Genomic DNA, 19,000 nt, shown 5'->3' with positions numbered 1-19,000 from the left:
ACACGGAGTTTTAACTGTACTGAAAAATTTGAAAAATTTTACTTTGTAAATTAACCTTTTATTAACGACGTTGTCAGTTTCATCGACTATGTCAATCAGTGTCAATTTTGACAAATCATAGGCGCGTGCCAAGTGTTAAAATGTGTAATGTTAAATATGCAACAATAAAATATCAAACTTTTTTCATTTATTGCCTTTTAGGTTTCTCGATTGTACAGGGTTATTCTAAATCTAAATGATTGTAGTCGAAGTAGGCCATGCCCATGTTATTACGTTTTTGCCGCTTTCATGTGAACTGTCAGTTGTGTCGCTGTCACTGTCATTTTTTAGGTGAAAAGTGCGGTGATGAGGATTTTATTAATTTTTATTAAATTAACTATTGAATCCAGAAATATTGAGTTGTTCGACAATCAATTTTAAAAATATTGAGTAGTTTTGCACCCAATTTAACACATCATTTTGATGATTTTTTTATGTGGAGCGGCAACCATAAATTTTACATTCAGTTTTCACGCCTACTTCGACTACAATAATTTAGAATAACCCTGCACATTCAATAAATTGTATTCTCTACATCGATTCAAATTATTTTAGTGACATTTTATAAATATCGGTGACTGTCAATAACTAAATATCGGTCACTGTCAATAACTAACGAACAGGTGCAATAACGGACTAAGGAATTCACAACAAAGGCAACATACAAGTGCGACACAGGAGACAGGACACAGGTCCAACGTGCGACAACTGCATAGAACAAGTTCCAAGTTGCATAAAGGTTTAAATTTGAAACATCATAATATGCACATGCGCAGTTGATGGAATTTAGCCGCTTATGGGTTCTAGAACATTCTAGAGAAATCGCGAAGATTTACAAGGGCGCGGCGATTTAAATCGTAACAGTACCTTCAAATTTCTTGTCAAACTGATAGTTTAAACGTTTTAACAACAGTAATGTTAGTTCATTTTCTTCTTGTTTTGAAATGGCTAAATCAAGATTATCTCAAATGTATTTTATTACGCGGATTCATGTGAAATTGTGAATCAATGCGCTTGCGCAGCGAGCGGAATCCACATCCACAATCCATAGTAATTGTCCAAAGTTTGTTTTTTAGTAGTGCGCAGTGGATTTCTGTAGGCAGTGGGTCACGTAATTCTCGAAAGTTGATACGCATTAGGTACGTGTTGTTGCTGATTGTATTTTCCACCAATTTTGCATTCCAGTAACCGACAAAGATGTATTCAAACAAAACACTGATTGGAAATTGGTCTGCTGACCGTAGCTATAAGGCTGAAGAAGTGGCCAATTCTAAATCATTCCCTGAAATTCCCGTGGATGACGCAGACGTAGATAAGCTGGAGAAAATGGAATCAAAAAAAGTTGCATCTTTACAAAAAGACGTTCCCAAACCCGGCAACTTCGTCGACAATTTCTCCAGCTCCTACGACTTGTCTTACAATTATTTCCCCAAATCTTTCGAAGGTAATATTCCCAGATCGTTAGAATGTGGACAAGAGTTCCACCAGCCCTCAAGCGAATACCTTCCAAATTTTGTATGTTCTAATTACTTTTTTATCGTGAAGTAACGACACTTTTAAGGGCAACATAACAAAATCTGGGGTTATGGATGATAAAATGGAAGAATGGGATCTTGACGACAAAAAATCTCGTCAGATTTCTTCATCTGCTTATGAACAAGATTTTAAAGCACCCGAAGCAGCTGATTACGCGTTTAAAAGATACGCAAAACATAATAATTAAACCCGAATAATGTGAATTTGATGATCGCCTATTTTAACTTATTTAGTTTAGAGTAAAAGCAAGTATAGAGGAAAAAATTAATTTTCTAAATCTTGATTTGACGCAACCGTAAATATACATAAATATGCATGCTTATAACAACCAAACTAACTACGGAATTAATGGTATCTACATAAAAAAAAAGCACTACATTTTATCCAGTCATGTGGGAGTGTAAGCAAATGCACAAAATCTTGAAATGTGCAAAACGTAGGAAAGAAGTCGCAGTGCAGTTATTCAAGTCTAAATTTGCCTTTGCTTCTAAGTGTAATAATAAAATATATAATACAATATTCTTTTGAACAATGTTTTTTTTTCGTGATCCATGAGTCATTTTTCCAATTTTTTTTGTCAATGGATAATATAGTCGGCTCTCAATATTTTTTAAATTTTAATTTTGTGTTTGTTCTCCAAGTTTAGGATTACCACGAACCCATTCAATTAGAGTTTACAGTGTTGATGACAATTTAAGAATGACATCACGAAATTCCATCTTTTGGATCAATGCGCTTGCGCAGCGAACGGAATCCACACCCACAATCCGTAACTCTTGGGAAGTACTTAGCACACTTAGTACTATCAGCTGTCAAATTGTCAAGGTTTGTTTTTTAGTAGTGCGCAGTGGGTCACGTCACGTAATTCTCTAGAGTAGAATACGCAATAGCTATGTGCTATCGCTGATTATATTTTGCATTCCGTAAACTGACAAAGATGTATTCAAACAAAGTACTGATTGGATATTGGTTTGCCGACCGTGGAAATACACTACCGCCAAAAGTGCTAGCCGAGATTCCTTCTACTGTTTAACCAGAAGTGTACAACTGTAAAGCATTCTCCGAAATTCCCTTGGATGACGAGCTCCTAGACTTCGACGTAGATAAGCCATATTGTATATATGAGATAAGCAACCAAAAAAAAGTTGTATTTTTACGAAAAGACGTTCCCGAGGTCGCCAACTTCTTCGACAATTTCACCAGCTCCTACGACTTGTCTTACAATTATTTCCCCAAATGTTACAAACGTAATATTCCCAGATTGTTGGAATGTGGACAAGAGTTCCACCAGCCCTCAAGCGCGTACCTTGCAAATTTTTTATGTTCTAATTACTTTTTCTATCGTGAAATAATGACACTTTTAAGGGCAACATAACAAAATCTGGGGTTATGGATGATAAAATGGTAGAATAGAACCTTGACAAAAAATCTACGCGTCAAATTTATTCATCTGCTTATTTATAAACAAGATTTTAAAGCACCAAAAACGGCCGATTACGTGTTTGAAAGATACGTAACGCAATCGCATTATTCACACCAATGAACTAAAGTTGGTCATTGCCTATTTCAACTTATTTGCTTTACAGCAAAATCAAGTGTAGCAGAGAAAATTAATTTTCTAAATCTTTTTTTGTAAATCCCAGTACTTTGTTTAGCTTGTAAAACGATGACACTTTTAAGGGGAACATAACAAACTTTGGGCTTCTGGATTACAAAAAGGAAAAATGGGATTTTGAGAAAGGTGTTAGTAAAATTTCTTGTTTCGTGTACAGAGAAGAGTTTAAAGCACCAGAGCCAGCCGATTACAAGTTTAAAGATACGTACTGCCATTGTAGTACTGCGGTTACTTTATTGATAGCTTAGTCTAATTTACGTGCACGTTTTAGAGAAAAGTCAAGTGTTGCGAAAAATATAAATGTTCTAGATCTCTAGCGCAAAGCGGTACTTAATCCGTCGACGATACTGATGGTACAGTTCGGGACACGGAATTTCGGGCATCATTTTTCTGTCACTTCAAAAAATTGCGATGTAAATCTCTCTTTATTGTCAACGTGACATTCAAAAGTCAAATTTTGAAATTTATTTTCTGTCCACGTCAGTCGCATGTCAGTCATTGAGGTTAATAATGTAAAGCCTATTTTACATTTTTTGACAGTACTATCGCGGCCATCCAAAAGTGAACGTTTTTTTTTTTATAGTTTGATATTTACTTTAAATCATAGGCGTCCTAAAATGTCAAAGTTTGACACTAGCGATAAAAAAATTATTGAAACTATTTTTTTTAAATGCCACATCTCTCTCCGATGCAGACAGCTAGGGCTATTGCAAAGCTAGAAGAAAATTGGTCGTTAGCTGCTGTGGCGAGAGAATTACATTGCAGTAAGACTTGCATCTTCAATATAATATTCTAAAGTTTACTTTCACTTTAATAATGTATTAATTACTTCTCAGTCTCATTTTTATTATTACAACTTTTTATTATTAAAATAGTAACGCCTGCTGCACGAACGCCAATGAATACAGCCTGATTTAATCTAACGAAAAATACGGAAATTTTCGCAAGCTATCGTTCACTTTTGGATGGCCGCGATTGTACATATATTGACAGTGATTCTCGAAATTCCGTGTCTCGAACTGTACGGAAGGAAAAGTACTGCAATCCGATCACGTGAGAGTGTAGTCCAGACCTGCAAAAAAGCCAGAAGTGCCTAAATAGAAACGAAACTCCAATAGCTGTACAAAGTCTAGTTTAATGTAGTTTTTATTTATTATTAATGACAAAATACACAATATTGAAACAGACTGTTTAATCTTTCGTGGTTCATATGAGTCAGTTTCCCTACTTTTCTTTCTTCGTTGTCATTGTAATAAAGTCAGGCGACTATATTTTTTGACAGTTTGATTTTTGTCGTTTTTATTCGTTAAATGGAAAGCAGAATCCAGTACGATGTATGTGGTAGAATACGACATTTTCGTCAATTCCAAAGACCCAGCAGATACTCAAATCGAGTGTTGGTAGGATTTTGGGTCAATGACCGCGCTTAACATACTCCCGACAAACTAGCAAAACCGCAGTAGCAGTACACCAAGTCCTACAAAGACAACTTCGGACTTCGGGTTAAAGGTGGCGAAGCATAATCCTAACATAGTTTGGGACCAGATAATGAAAACAGAAGTACAATGTGTTGTAAATAATAATGTAGAGTACCTACTGATCAAATCCTCGTGTACGACAGCAACTTCGTATCAAACGTGGGCGACAAGAATTCTCCCAATTTCTTGGAAAACTTCTCGAGTTTGTACGATGTGTCCTACAACCACTTCCATCACTTTATAGAGTACCTACTTGTCTAAAGTTGAGAGACAGACCAGTTTTTGGAGTCACTCGGGCGTTCAGTTAATACAAGTGCCCAGAGCCAGCACGTGGAACCTCATCACGTGGGAGTGCATTCCTGAGACGCCTCCGACTCCGTGTCCCAAGAAATGTACTTAGAACCAAAATATATCGTATAGATTCACATGATATTTATTTGTTTTCCCGTAAGCTGCCGAACGAATTCAAACTTCCCGCCAGAAATGCCCACTTTTGGCGGTTAATTCGAATCGGTTTCAAGGCTGAGTAAGATCTCGGAGCGCGATCGCACGAAATGGACGTCAAATACGTCGATTTGAGGCGATTTCAGTGATGAGCACGAATTCTAGAGAAAATATTTGGACGTAATTTTATTTGACAGCAAATCGTTACCGCATTCATGGTGTTCAACGCGCTTGCGCAGCGAGCAAAATCCACACCGGACACAATCCATAACCGTCGTCTGTCAGTTGTCAAATGTCAATGTTTGTTATTTATTTTTAGTAGTGCGCAGTGGGTCACGTGATTCTCGAAAGTTTAATACGCAAAAGGTATGTTCTGTCGCGGATTGTATTTTCCACCAATTTTGCATTCCAGAAACCGACAAAGATGTATTCAAACAAAACACTGATTGGAAATTGGTATGCTGACCGTGAAAATACACTAGTACCAACAGTGCTTGCCCAGATTCCTTCTATTGTCTACCCAGAACTGTACAATTGCAAAGCATTCCCTATAATTCCCGTGGATGACGAGTTAGCTGAGCTCTTAGACTTAGACCTAGATGAGCTGGAGAAACTGCAGGCGAAAAAAGTTGTATTTTTACAAAAAGATGTTCCCAAGGTCGCTAACTTCCTCGACAAATTCTCCAGCTCCTACGACTTGTCTTACAATGATTTCCCCAAATGTTATGAACGTAATATTCCCAGATTGTTGGAAAGTGGACAAGAGTTCCACCAGCCCTCAAGCGCGTACGTTCCAAATTTTGTATGTTCTAATTACTTTCTTTTATCGTGAAATAATGACACTTTTAAGGACAACATAACAAAATCTGGGGTCATGGATGATAAAATGAGAGAATGGGATCTTGACAAAAAGTCTACGCGTCATATTTATTCGTCTGATTATAAACGAGATTTTAAAGCACCCAAAGCAGCCGATTACGTGTTCAAAAGATACGTAACTCATTCACCATATTGAAGTAAATCTGGTGATTTGCTTATTTTATCTTATTTACTTTAGAGTAAAATCAAGTGTAGTGGAGGAAATTAATTTTCTAAATCTTGATTTGACAACCGTAAATATATGCATGCTTAACAACCAAACTAACTACGGTATTAATGGAATATGAAAAAAGCACTACATCTTATCTTAAAATGTGCAAGACGTACTCGTTGGTACGGAAGCTACAGTGCAGTTATCCAAGTCTATATAATTTTACCTATTTTTCCAAGTGTTAATAATTAAATACATGTATAATACAGTATTCTTTTCAACAATGTTTTTTTTTCGTGATCCAAATTAGTCCATCTTACTTCGCCGGCAAACCAGCGAATTAAGTTGCCCCCGAACGATCAAAACGCGAGTTTTCGCATGCGCAACTTGGGGGAAAAAGCTGAGAAGGTTGTCGAATTTGACACCGAGGTATTTTACCACGGTTGTCCAGGGGATGGCACGGTCGAACATGACGATTTTGTCTGGATTCACGTCGATTCACCAGGTGCGAAACCATGACTCCAGACTCTCCACAACGCTCTGAAGACTCCGCTAAGTAAATTCGGGTGATCAAGAGCGCATCAGCACACTAGGATTGCAGTGTCCTCTGCATACCCTGTGGGAAGCGTCACGACATGGCCCTGGTTCCACCTTTTACAACTTTTGCCCCTTCTCTCGCAAATTCGTCGCGGCCGGCACCGGAAGTCGGGGTTCGAGAGCCCGTTCTGGAACGAGTACGAACCTTCTAGAAGTTACGATTTGCCGCGAAATTTAAATCGTAACAGTACCTTCCAATTTCTTGTCAAAACTGGGACTTTGAACGTTTTAACAACAGTAATGTTAGTTCATTTTCTTCTTGTTTTGAAATGGCTCAAGCAAGATATCTCAAATGTATTTTATTACGCGGATTCATGTGAATCACTGCGCTTGCGCGGCGAAGGGAATCCACAATCCATAGTTCATAGAAGTTGTCCAAAGTTTGTTTTTTAGTAGTGCGCAGTGAGTCACCTAATTCTCGAGAGTTCATACGCAATAGGTACGTCTTGTCGCTGATTGTATTTTCCACCAATTTTGCATTCCAGTAACCGACAAAGATGTATTCAAACAAAACACTGATTGGAAATTGGTCTGCTGACCGTAGCTATAAGGCTGAAGAACTGGCCAATTCTAAAGCATTCCCTGAAATTCCCGTGGACGACTCAGACGTAGATAAGCTGGAGAAAATGGGAACAAAAAAAGTTGTATCTTTACAAAAAGACGTTCCCAAAGCCGGCAACTTCGTCGACAATTTCTCCAGCTCCTACGACTTGTCTTACAAACATTTCCCCAAAGCTTACGAAGGTAATATTCCCAGATCGTTAGAATGTGGACAAGAGTTCCACCAGCCCTCAAGCGAATACCTTCCAAATTTTGTATGTTCTAATTACTTTTTTATCGTGAAGTAACGACACTTTTAAGGGCAACATAACAAAATCTGGGGTTATGGATGAGAAAATGGAAGAATGGGATCTTGATGACAAAAAATCTCGTCAAATTTCTTCATCTGCTTATGAACAAGATTTTAAAGCACCCGAAGCAGCTGATTACGCGTCTAAAAAATACGCAAAACATAATAATTAAACCCGAGTGAAGTGAATTTGATGATCGCCTATTTTAACTTCTTTAGTCGCCTATTTTAACTTATTTAGTTTAGAGTAAAAGCAAATGTAGAGGAAAAAATTAATTTTCTAAATCTTGATTTGGCGCAACCGTAAATATACATAAATATGCATGCTTATAACAACCAAACTAACTACGGAATTAATGGTATCTACATAAAAAAAGCCCACTACATCTTATCCAGTCATGTGGGAGTGTAAGCAAATGCACAAAATCTTGAAATCTTGAATTCAAGTCTAATTTTGCCTTTGCTTCTAAGTGTAATAATAAAATATATAATACAATATTCTTTTGAACAATGGTTTTTTTTTCGTGATCCATATTAGTCAATTTTCCAACATTTTTGTCAATAGATAATATAGTCGGCTCCCAATATTTTTTAAGTTTTAATTTTGTCTTTGTTCGCTGGACGAAGAGCAGAATTCAGTACGACTTACGTAATCTAATACATTCTCCAAGTTTAAGATTACCACGAACCGATTTTAACCCATTCCCCATTCCATTGGAGTTTAACATTGTTGATCACAATTTAAGAGTAACATTACGAAATTCCATCTTTTGAATCAATGCGCTTGCGCAGCGAGCGGAATCTACACCCACAATCCATACATAACTCTCGTCTCTCGTGTAGTTAGTCGTCAAATTGTCAAGGTTTGTTTTTAAGTAGTGCGCAGTGGGTTACCACGCGATTCTCGAGAGTTAAATACGCAATAGGTATGTGCTGTCGCTAATTGTATTTTCCACCAATTTTGCATTCCAGAAACCGACAAAGATGTATTCAAACAAAGTACTGATTGGAAATTGGTTTGCCGACCGTGGAAATACACTAGCACCAACAGTGCTAGCCGACATTCCTTCTATTGTGTACCCAGAAGTGTACAATTGTAAAGCATTCTCCGAAATTCCCATGGATGACGATTACTTTGCAAATTTTGTATGTTCTAATAATTTTTTTATCGTGAGATAACGACACTTTTAAGGGCAACATAACAAAATATGGGCTTATGGATGATAAAATGATAGAATGGGACCTTGATAAAAAATTTACGCGTCAAATTTGTTCATCTGTTTATACACACGATTTTAAAGCACCTAAAGCAGCCGATTACGTGTTCAAAAGATACGCAACTCATTCACCAATTTCACCATATTAAAGTAAATCTAGTGATTTGCTTATTTTATCTTATTTACTTTAGAGTAAAATCAAGTGTAGTGGAGAAAATTAATTTCTAAATCTTGATTTGACAACCGTCAATATATACATGCTTAACAACCAAACTAACTACGGTATTAATGGTATATAAATAAAGCACTACATTTTATCCAGTCATGTGGGAGTGTAAGCAAATGCACAAAATCGTAAAATGTGCAAGAAGTAGGAACAGAAGCCACAGTGCAGTTATCCAAGTCTAATTTTACCTATTTTTCTAAGTGTTAATAATGAAATAAATATACATATAAAATATTCTTTTGAACAATGTTTTTTTTTTTCGTGATCCATATTAGTCCACTTTCTAACTTATTTGTGTCGATTAATAATCCAGGCTGGTCCCGATATAACCTGCCAGAAGAAATCCAGTAATAGGTGACGATAAGTAGAACTCATACATATACAAAAAATGTTTCTAATAAGTCTTTTCGTTTTCGAGATAAAAATAATTGAAAATTTGGTCAAAATTTGCTGTACGCTAATGAGTTAATCGACTTTAAAAAGTAAATTCAGGTTGCTTGGCTGCAATTTCTTTAGCAACGGTACCTGTAACACCTATGACATTTGGCAAGTTTAATTTTAAATTTGCGAATCCTTCAAAAAGTTATGAAATTCACAAAACAAGAATACGCCGCTACACTTTTACCTGGTCCTTTGAACTGGAGATGGCCCTGATGTGTGATCTGAAACATACTCGGGAGAGTTTAATTAATAATTTGTTTCGAAGAAACTACACATATCTGCGGAGGTCTGAAACAAAAACATCGGACAAGTGGTAATTGTACTTCAGTCCTCTCGGAAGAGCAGACACTTCGGTCGTTTGTGCCGGAGTCGGAGTGGCATGTTCGCGTCATAATTGACGGCATCGGGTACAAAGGGGTTTGGGTGTTCAGCCGCACTCTCAAAGAATTTCCTAGCAACATTGTGCAGGAACTCTCCCTGATGGTTGGAAGATTTACTTCCCGATGGAGTTGCGAATTCCTGACGAACCAGGGTGCACTGAATGCTGCCCGGAGAAATTTATTCTGCACGACTTGTAGTTTTTCGAGTTGCGTGTTAGACACGTTCCCCCACATCGCAGAGCCATACATCATGGCGGGTCTGACAATCTGTCGGTAGATTGTGACTTTGTTCTTGGTGGACATCTTACTTCGCCGACAAACCAGCGAATTAAGTTGTCCCCGAACGATCAAAACGCGAGTTTTCGCATGCTCAACTTGGGGGAAAAAGCTGAGAAGGTTGTCGAATTTGACACCGAGGTATTTTACCACGGTTGTCTGGATTCACGTCGATTCACCAGGTGTGAAACCATGACTCCAGACTCTCCACAACGCTCTCTAAGTAAATTCGGGTGATCAAGAGCGCATCAGCACACTAGGATTGCAGTGTCCTCTGCATACCCTGTGGAAAGCCTCACGAGTCACGAAGTCACGAAATGGCCCTGGTTCCACCTGTTACAACTTTTGCCCCTTCTCTCGCAAAATCGTCGCGGCCGGCACCGGAAGTCGGGGTTCGAGAGCCCGTTCTGGAACGAGTGCGAACCTTCTAGAAGTTACGATTTGCCGCGAAATTTAAATCGTAACAGTACCTTCCAATTTCTTGTCAAAACTGGGACTTTGAACGTTTTAACAACAGTAATGTTAGTTCATTTTCTTCTTGTTTTGAAATGGCTCAAGCAAGATATCTCAAATGTATTTTATTACGCGGATCATGTGAATCAATGCGCTTGCGCAGCGAGCGGAATCCACAATCCATAGTTCATAGCAATTCATAGTTGTTGTCCAAAGTTTGTTTTTTAGTAGTGCGCAGTGAGTCACCTAATTCTCGAGAGTTCATACGCAATAGGTACGTGTTGTCGCTGATTGTATTTTCCACCAATTTTGCATTCCAGTAACCGACAAAGATGTATTCAAACAAAACACTGATTGGAAATTGGTCTGCTGACCGTAGCTATAAGGCTGAAGAACTGGCCAATTCTAAAGCATTCTCTGAAATTCCCGTGGATGACTCAGTCGTAGATAAGCTGGAGAAAATGGGAACAAAAAAAGTTGTATCTTTACAAAAAGACGTCCCCAAAGCCGGCAACTTCGTCGACAATTTCTCCAGCTCCTACGACTTGTCTTACAAACATTTCCCCAAAGCTTACGAAGGTAATATTCCCAGATCGTTAGAATGTGGACAAGAGTTCCACCAGCCCTCAAGCGAATACCTTCCAAATTTTGTAGGTTCTACTTACTTTTTTATCGTGAAATAACGACACTTTTAAGGGCAACATAACAAAATCTGGGGTTATGGATGATAAAATGGAAGAATGGGATCTTGACGACAAAAAATCTCGTCAAATTTCTTCATCTGCTTATGAACAAGATTTTAAAGCACCCGAAGCAGCTGATTACGCGTCTAAAAAATACGCAAAACATAATAATTAAACCCGAATGAAGTGAATTTGATGATCGCCTATTTTAACTTATTTAGTCGCCTATTTTAACATATTTAGTTTAGACTTTAGAGTAAAAGCAAGTGTAGAGGAAAAAATTAATTTTCTAAATCTTGATTTGACGCAACCGTAAATATACATAAATATGCATGCTTATAACAACCAAACTAACTACGGAATTAATGGTATCTACATAAAAAAAGCACTACATCTTATCCAGTCATGTGGGAGTGTAAGCAAATGCACAAAATCTTGAAATCTGGAATTCAAGTCTAATTTTGCCTTTGCTTTTAAGTGTAATAATAAAATATATAATACAATATTCTTTTGAACAATGTTTTTTTTTTTCGTAATCCATATGAGTCAATTTTCCAACTTTTTTGTCAATGGATAATATAGTTGGCTCGCAATATTTTTTAAGTTTTAATTTTGTCTTTGTTCTCTGAACGAAGAGCAGAATTCAGTACGACTTACGTAATCTAATACATCCTCCAAGATTAAGATTACCACGAACCGATTTTAACCCATTCCATTAGAGTTTAACAGTGTTGATCACAATTTAAGAGTAACATCACGAAATTCCATCTTTTGAATCAATGCGCTTGCGCAGCGAGCGGAATCTGCACCCACAATCCATACATAACTCTCGTCTCTCGTGTAGTTGGTCGTCAAATTGTCAAGGTTTGTTTTTAAGTAGTGCGCAGTGGGTCACCACGCGATTCTCGAGAGTTAAATACGCAATAGGTATGTGCTGTCGCTAATTGTATTTTCCACCAATTTTGCATTCTAGAAACCGACAAAGATGTATTCAAACAAAGTACTGATTGGAAATTGGTTTGCCGACCGTGGAAATACACTAGCACCAACAGTGCTAGCCGACATTCCTTCTATTGTGTACCCAGAAGTGTACAATTGTAAAGCATTCTCCGAAATTCCCATGGATGACGATTACTTTGCAAATTTTGTATGTTCTAATAATTTTTTTATCGTGAGATAACGACACTTTTAAGGGCAACATAACAAAATATGGGCTTATGGATGATAAAATGATAGAATGGGACCTTGATAAAAAATTTACGCGTCAAATTTGTTCATCTGTTTATACACACGATTTTAAAGCACCTAAAGCAGCCGATTACGTGTTCAAAAGATACGCAACTCATTCACCAATTTCACCATATTAAAGTAAATCTAGTGATTTGCTTATTTTATCTTATTTACTTTAGAGTAAAATCAAGTGTAGTGGAGAAAATTAATTTCTAAATCTTGATTTGACAACCGTCAATATATACATGCTTAACAACCAAACTAACTACGGTATTAATGGTATATAAAAAAAGCACTACATTTTATCCAGTCATGTGGGAGTGTAAGCAAATGCACAAAATTGTAAAATGTGCAAGACGTAGGAACGGAAGCCACAGTGCAGTTATCCAAGTCTAATTTTACCTATTTTTCTAAGTGTTAATAATGAAATACATATACATATAAAATATTGTTTTGAACAATGTTTTTTTTTTTCGTGATCCATATTAGTCCCCTTTCTAACTTATTTGTGTCGATTAATAATACAGGATGGTCATGATATAACCTGCCAGAAGAAATCCAGTAATAGATGACGATAAGTAGAACTCATACATATACAAAAAATGTTTGTAATAAGTCTTTTCGTTTTCGAGATAAAAATAATTGAAAATTTGGTCAAAATTTGCTGTACGCTAATGAGTTAATCGACTTTAAAAAGTAAATTCAGGTTGCTTGGCTGCAATTTCTTTAGCAACGGTACCTGTAACACCTATGACATTTGGCAAGTTTAATTTTAAATTTGCGAATCCTTCAAAAAGTTATGAAATTCACAAAACAAGAATACGCCGCTACACTTTTACCTGGTCCTTTGAACTGGAGATGGCCCTGATGTGTGATCTGAAACATACTCGGGAGAGTTTAATTAATAATTTGTTTCGAAGAAACTACACATATCTGCGGAGGTCTGAAACAAAAACATCGGACAAGTGGTAATTGTACTTCAGTCCTCTCGGAAGAGCAGACACTTCGGTCGTTTGTGCCGGAGTCGGAGTGGCATGTTCGCGTCATAATTGACGGCATCGGGTACAAAGGGGTTTGGGTGTTCAGCCGCACTCTCAAAGAATTTCCTAGCAACATTGTGCAGGAACTCTCCCTGATGGTTGGAAGATTTGCTTCCCGATGGAGTTGCGAATTCCTGACGAACCAGGGTGCACTGAAAGCTGCCCGGAGAAATTTATTCTGCACGACTTGTAGTTTTTCGAGTTGCGTGTTAGACACGTTCCCCCACATCGCAGAGCCATACATCATGGCGGGTCTGACAATCTGTCGGTAGATTGTGACTTTGTTCTTGGTGGACATCTTACTTCGCCGACAAACCAGCGAATTAAGTTGTCCCCGAACGATCAAAACGCGAGTTTTCGCATGCTCAACTTGGGGGAAAAAGCTGAGAAGGTTGTCGAATTTGACACCGAGGTATTTTACCACGGTTGTCTGGATTCACGTCAATTCACCAGGTGCGAAACCATAATTCCAGACTCTCCACAGCGCTCTGAAGACTCCGCGAAGTAAATTCGGGTGACCAAGAGCGCATCAGCACACTAGGATTACAGTATCCTCTGCATACCCTGTGGAAAGCCTCACGAAGTCACGAAATGGCGCTGGTTCCACCTGTTACAACTTTTGCCCCTTCTCTCGCAAATTCGGTGCGGCCGGCACCGGAAGTCGGGGTTCGAGAGCCCGTTCTGGAACGAGTGCGAACCTTCTAGAATTTATGATTTGCCGCGAAATTTAAATCGTAACAGTACCTTCCAATTTCTTGTCAAAACTGGGAGTTTGAACGTTCTAACAACAGTAATGTTAGTTAATTTTCTTCTTGTTTTGAAATGGTTCAATCAAGATATCTCAAATGTATTTTATTACGCGGATTCATGTGAATCAATGCGCTTGCGCGGCGAACGGATTCCACAATCCATAGTTCATAGTTGTTGTCCAAAGTTTGTTTTTTAGTAGTGCGCAGTGAGTCACCTAATTCTCGAGAGTTCATACGCAATAGGTACGTGTTGTCGCTGATTGTATTTTCCACCAATTTTGCATTCCAGTAACCGACAAAGATGTATTCAAACAAAACACTGATTGGAAATTGGTCTGCTGACCGTAGCTATAAGGCTGAAGAACTGGCCAATTCTAAAGCATTCTCTGAAATTCCCGTGGATGACTCAGTCGTAGATAAGCTGGAGAAAATGGGAACAAAAAAAGTTGTATCTTTACAAAAAGACGTCCCCAAAGCCGGCAACTTCGTCGACAATTTCTCCAGCTCCTACGACTTGTCTTACAAACATTTCCCCAAAGCTTACGAAGGTAATATTCCCAGATCGTTAGAATGTGGACAAGAGTTCCACCAGCCCTCAAGCGAATACCTTCCAAATTTTGTAGGTTCTAATTACTTTTTTATCGTGAAGTAACGACACTTTTAAGGGCAACATAACAAAATCTGGGGTTATGGATGATAAAATGGAAGAATGGGATCTTGACGACAAAAAATCTCGTCAAGTTTCTTCATCTGCTTATGAACAAGATTTTAAAGCACCCGAAGCAGCTGATTACGCGTCTAAAAAATACGCAAAACATAATAATTAAACCCGAATGAAGTGAATTTGATGATCGCCTCTTTTAACTTATTTAGTCGCCTATTTTAACATATTTAGTTTAGAGTAAAAGCAAGTGTAGAGGAAAAAATTAATTTTCTAAATCTTGATTTGACGCAACCGTAAATATACGTAAATGTGCATGCTTATAACAACCAAACTAACTACGGAATTAATGGTATCTACATAAAAAAGCACTGCATTTTATCCAGTCGTGTGGGAATGTAAGCAAATGCACGAAATCTTGAAATGTGCAAAACGTAGGAAAGAAGCCACAGTGCAGTTATTCAAGTCTAATTTTACCTTTGCTTCTAAGTGTAATAATAAAATATATAATACAATATTCTTTTGAACAATGATTTTTTTTTCGTGATCCATATGAATCAATTTTCGAACTTTTTTGTCAATGGATAATATAGTCGGCTCTCAATATTTTTTAAGTTTTAATTTTGTCTTTGTTCTCTTGATGAAGAGCAGAATTCAGTACGACTTACGTAATCTAATACATTCTCCAAGTTCAAGATTATCAAGAACTGATTTTGATCCATTAGAGTTTAACAGTGTTCATTACAATTTAAGAGTAACATCACGAAATCCATCTTTTGAATCAATGCGCTTGCGCAGCGAACGGAACCCAAAACCCACATTCCAGACCCACAATCCATACCACAACATAACTGTCGTCTGTACTCTGTCGTGTAGTTACTCGTCAAATTGGCAAGGTTTGTTTTTTAGTAGTGCGCAGTGGGTCACGTCACGCGATTCTCGAGAGTTGAATACGCAATAGGTATGTGCTGTCGCGGATTGTTATTTTCCACCAATTTTGCATTCCAGTAACCGTCAAAGATGTATTCAAACAAAACACTGATTGGAAATTGGTTTGCTGACCGTGGAAATACACTAGCGCCAACAGTGCTAGCCGAGATTCCTTCTATTGTGTACCCAGAAGTGTACAATTGTAAAGCGTTCCCCGAAATTCCCTCGGATGACGAGTTGATTGAGCTCCTAGACTTCGACGTAGATAAGCAACCAAAAAAAGTTGTATTTTTACGAAAAGACGTTCCCGAGGTCGCCAACTTCTTCGACAATTTCTCCAGCTCCTACGACTTGTCTTACAATTATTTCCCCAAATGTTACAAACGTAATATTCCCAGATTGTTGGAATGTGGACAAGAGTTCCACCAGCCCTCAAGCGAGTACCTTCCAAATTTTGTATGTTCTAATTACTTTTTTTATCGTGAAATAATGACACTTTTAAGGGCAACATAACAAAATCTGGGGTTATGGATGATAAAATGAGAGAATGGGATCTTGACAAAGAATCTACGCGTCATATTTATTCGTCTGCTTATAAACAAGATTTTAAAGCACCCAAAGCAGCCGATTACGTGTTTAAAAGATACGTAACGCAATCGCATAATTCGCACCAATGAACTAAAGTTGGTCATTGCCTATTTCAACTTATTTGCTTTAGAGCAAAATCAAGTGTAGCAGAGAAAATTAATTTTCTAAATCTTGATTTGACAACCGTAAATATGTATATGTATAATAGATATATGCATGCTTAACAACCAAACTAACTACGGTATTAATGGTACAGAAGAAAAGTACTCTTATCCAGTTACGTGGGAGGGGCTAATGCATAAAACCTCGAAATGTGCAAAACGTAGGCGGAAGCCCACAGTGCAGTTTTCCAAGTCTAATTTTACCTATTTTTCTAAGTGTTAATAATGAAATATACGATATTATTTTCAAGAATGTTTTTTTTTCGTAATTGTATGAGTCAATTTCTCTACTTTTTTACCACAATGGGCAATAAAGTAGGGCCCCAATATCTTTTGAGTTCAGGACAATACTTTCGTATGTACCATACATGGACTACAAAATTTCTTCTAATTCGGCAACTACTCCAGCACCTGCGACATGTCTTAGAATACAACCATTTTCCTAAATGTTACAAGCCTGACATTCCCAGGATTCTGAATTTTAGAGAAAGGTACCTACCACGAACCCATAGAGGAGTACCTTTCGAGTTTTGTAAATCCCAGTACTTTGTTTAACTTGTAAAATGATGACACTTTTAAGGGGAACATAACGAACTTTGGGCTTCTGGATTACAAAAAGGAAAAATGGGATTTTGAGAAAGAAGGTGTTCGTAAAATTTCTTCTTTCGTGCACAAAGAAGAGTTTAAAGCACCCGAGCCAGCCGATTACATGTCTAAAAGATACTTATTGCCATTGTACTAGTACTGCGGTTACTTTATTGATCTCTTAGTCTAATTTACGTGCACGTTTTAGAGAAAAGTCAAGTGTTGCTAAAAATATAAATGTTCTAGATCTTGAGCGCAAACGTAAGCGCAACGGTACTAATCCGTCGACGATACTGATGGTACGGAAGGAATAGTACTGCAATCCGAACAGGTGGGAGTGTAGTCCAGACCTGCAAAAAAGCCAGAAGTGCCTAAATAGAAACGAAACTCCAATAGCTGTACAAAGTCTAGTTTAATGTATTTTTTATTTATTATTAATGACAAAATACATTATATTGAAACAGACTGTTTAATCTTTCGTGGTCCATATGAGTCAGTTTCCCTACTTTTCTTTCTTCGTTGTCATCGTAATAAAGTCAGGCGACTATATTTTTTGACAGTTTGATTTTTGTCGTTTTTATTCGTTAAATGGAAAGCAGAATCCAGTACGATGTATGTGGTAGAATACGATATTTTCGTCATTTCCAGAGACCCAGCAGATACTCAAATCGAGTGTTGGTAGGATTTTGGGTCAATGACAGCGCTCAACATACTCCCGACAAACTAGCGAAACCGCAGTACACCAAGTCCTACAAAGACAACTTCGGACTTCGGGTTAAAGGTGTTGAAGCATAATGCATAATCCTAACATAGTTTGGGACGAGATAATGAAAACAGAAGTACAGTGTGTTGTAAATAATAATGTAGAGTACCGTAACCTGCCGAACGAATTCAAACTTCCCACCAGAAATTCCAACTTTTGGCGGTTAATTCGAATCGGTTTTAAGGCTTAGTAAGATCTCGGAGCGCGACCGCACGAAATGGACGCCAAATACGTCGAGTTGAGGCGATTTCAGTGATGAGCACAAATTCTAGAGAAAATATTTGGACGTAATTTGATTCGCCAGCAAATCGTTACCGAATTCATGGTGATCAACGCGCTTGCGCAGCGAGCAAAATCCATACTAGACACAATCCATAACTGTCGTCTGTCAGTTGTCAAATGTCAATGATTATTTTTTATTTTTAGTAGTGCGCAGTGGGTCACGTGATTCTCTAGAGTTTAATACGCAAAGGGTATGTACTGTCGCAGATTGTTATTTTCCACCAACTTTGCATTCCAGAAACCGACAAAGATGTATTCAAACAAAACACTGATTGGAAATTGGTTTGCTGACCGTGGAAATACACTAGCACCAACAGTGGTTGCCGAGATTCCTTCTATTGTCTACCCAGAAGTGTACAATTGTAAAGCATTCCGTGAAATTCCCGTAGATGACGAGTTGGATGAGCCCCTAGACTTAGATCTAGATGAGCTGGAGAAAAAAGTTGTATTTTTACAAAAAGATGTTCCCAAGGTCGCCAACTTCCTTGACAATTTCTCCAGCTCCTACGACTTGTCTTACAATTATTTCCCCAAATGTTACAAACGTAATATTCCCAGATTGTTGGAATGTGGACAAGAGTTCCACCAGCCCTCAAGCGAGTACCTTGCAAATTTTGTATGTTCTAATTACTTTTTTTACCGTGAAATAATGACACTTTTAAGGGCAACATAACAAAATCTGGGGTAATGGATGATAAAACGAGAGAATGGGATCTTGACAAAAAATCTACGCGTCATATTTATTC

General features: G+C 37.8%; 1 long non-coding RNA gene across 1 annotated transcript; it reads left to right on the top strand.

Annotated features, from left to right (window-relative positions):
• Positions 1 to 859: 859 nt before the first annotated feature.
• LOC138125830 (uncharacterized) lies at positions 860 to 17,674 on the top strand. The gene is made up of 15 exons (XR_011157527.1): positions 860 to 1,178; positions 1,225 to 1,554; positions 1,601 to 5,478; positions 5,525 to 5,914; positions 5,963 to 7,178; positions 7,225 to 7,554; positions 7,601 to 8,515; positions 8,562 to 8,735; positions 8,782 to 10,856; positions 10,903 to 11,232; positions 11,279 to 12,192; positions 12,239 to 12,412; positions 12,459 to 14,527; positions 14,574 to 14,832; positions 17,456 to 17,674. It is a non-coding gene; the product is annotated as an uncharacterized lncRNA (long non-coding RNA).
• Positions 17,675 to 19,000: the final 1,326 nt, after the last annotated feature.

Source organism: Tenebrio molitor, chromosome 3 (genome assembly GCF_963966145.1).
Source record: "Tenebrio molitor chromosome 3, icTenMoli1.1, whole genome shotgun sequence".
Lineage (NCBI taxonomy): Eukaryota > Metazoa > Arthropoda > Insecta > Coleoptera > Tenebrionidae > Tenebrio > Tenebrio molitor.
The sequence above is the reverse complement of the archived record's forward strand: the minus strand, read 5'-3'. Positions and strand labels throughout refer to the sequence as shown.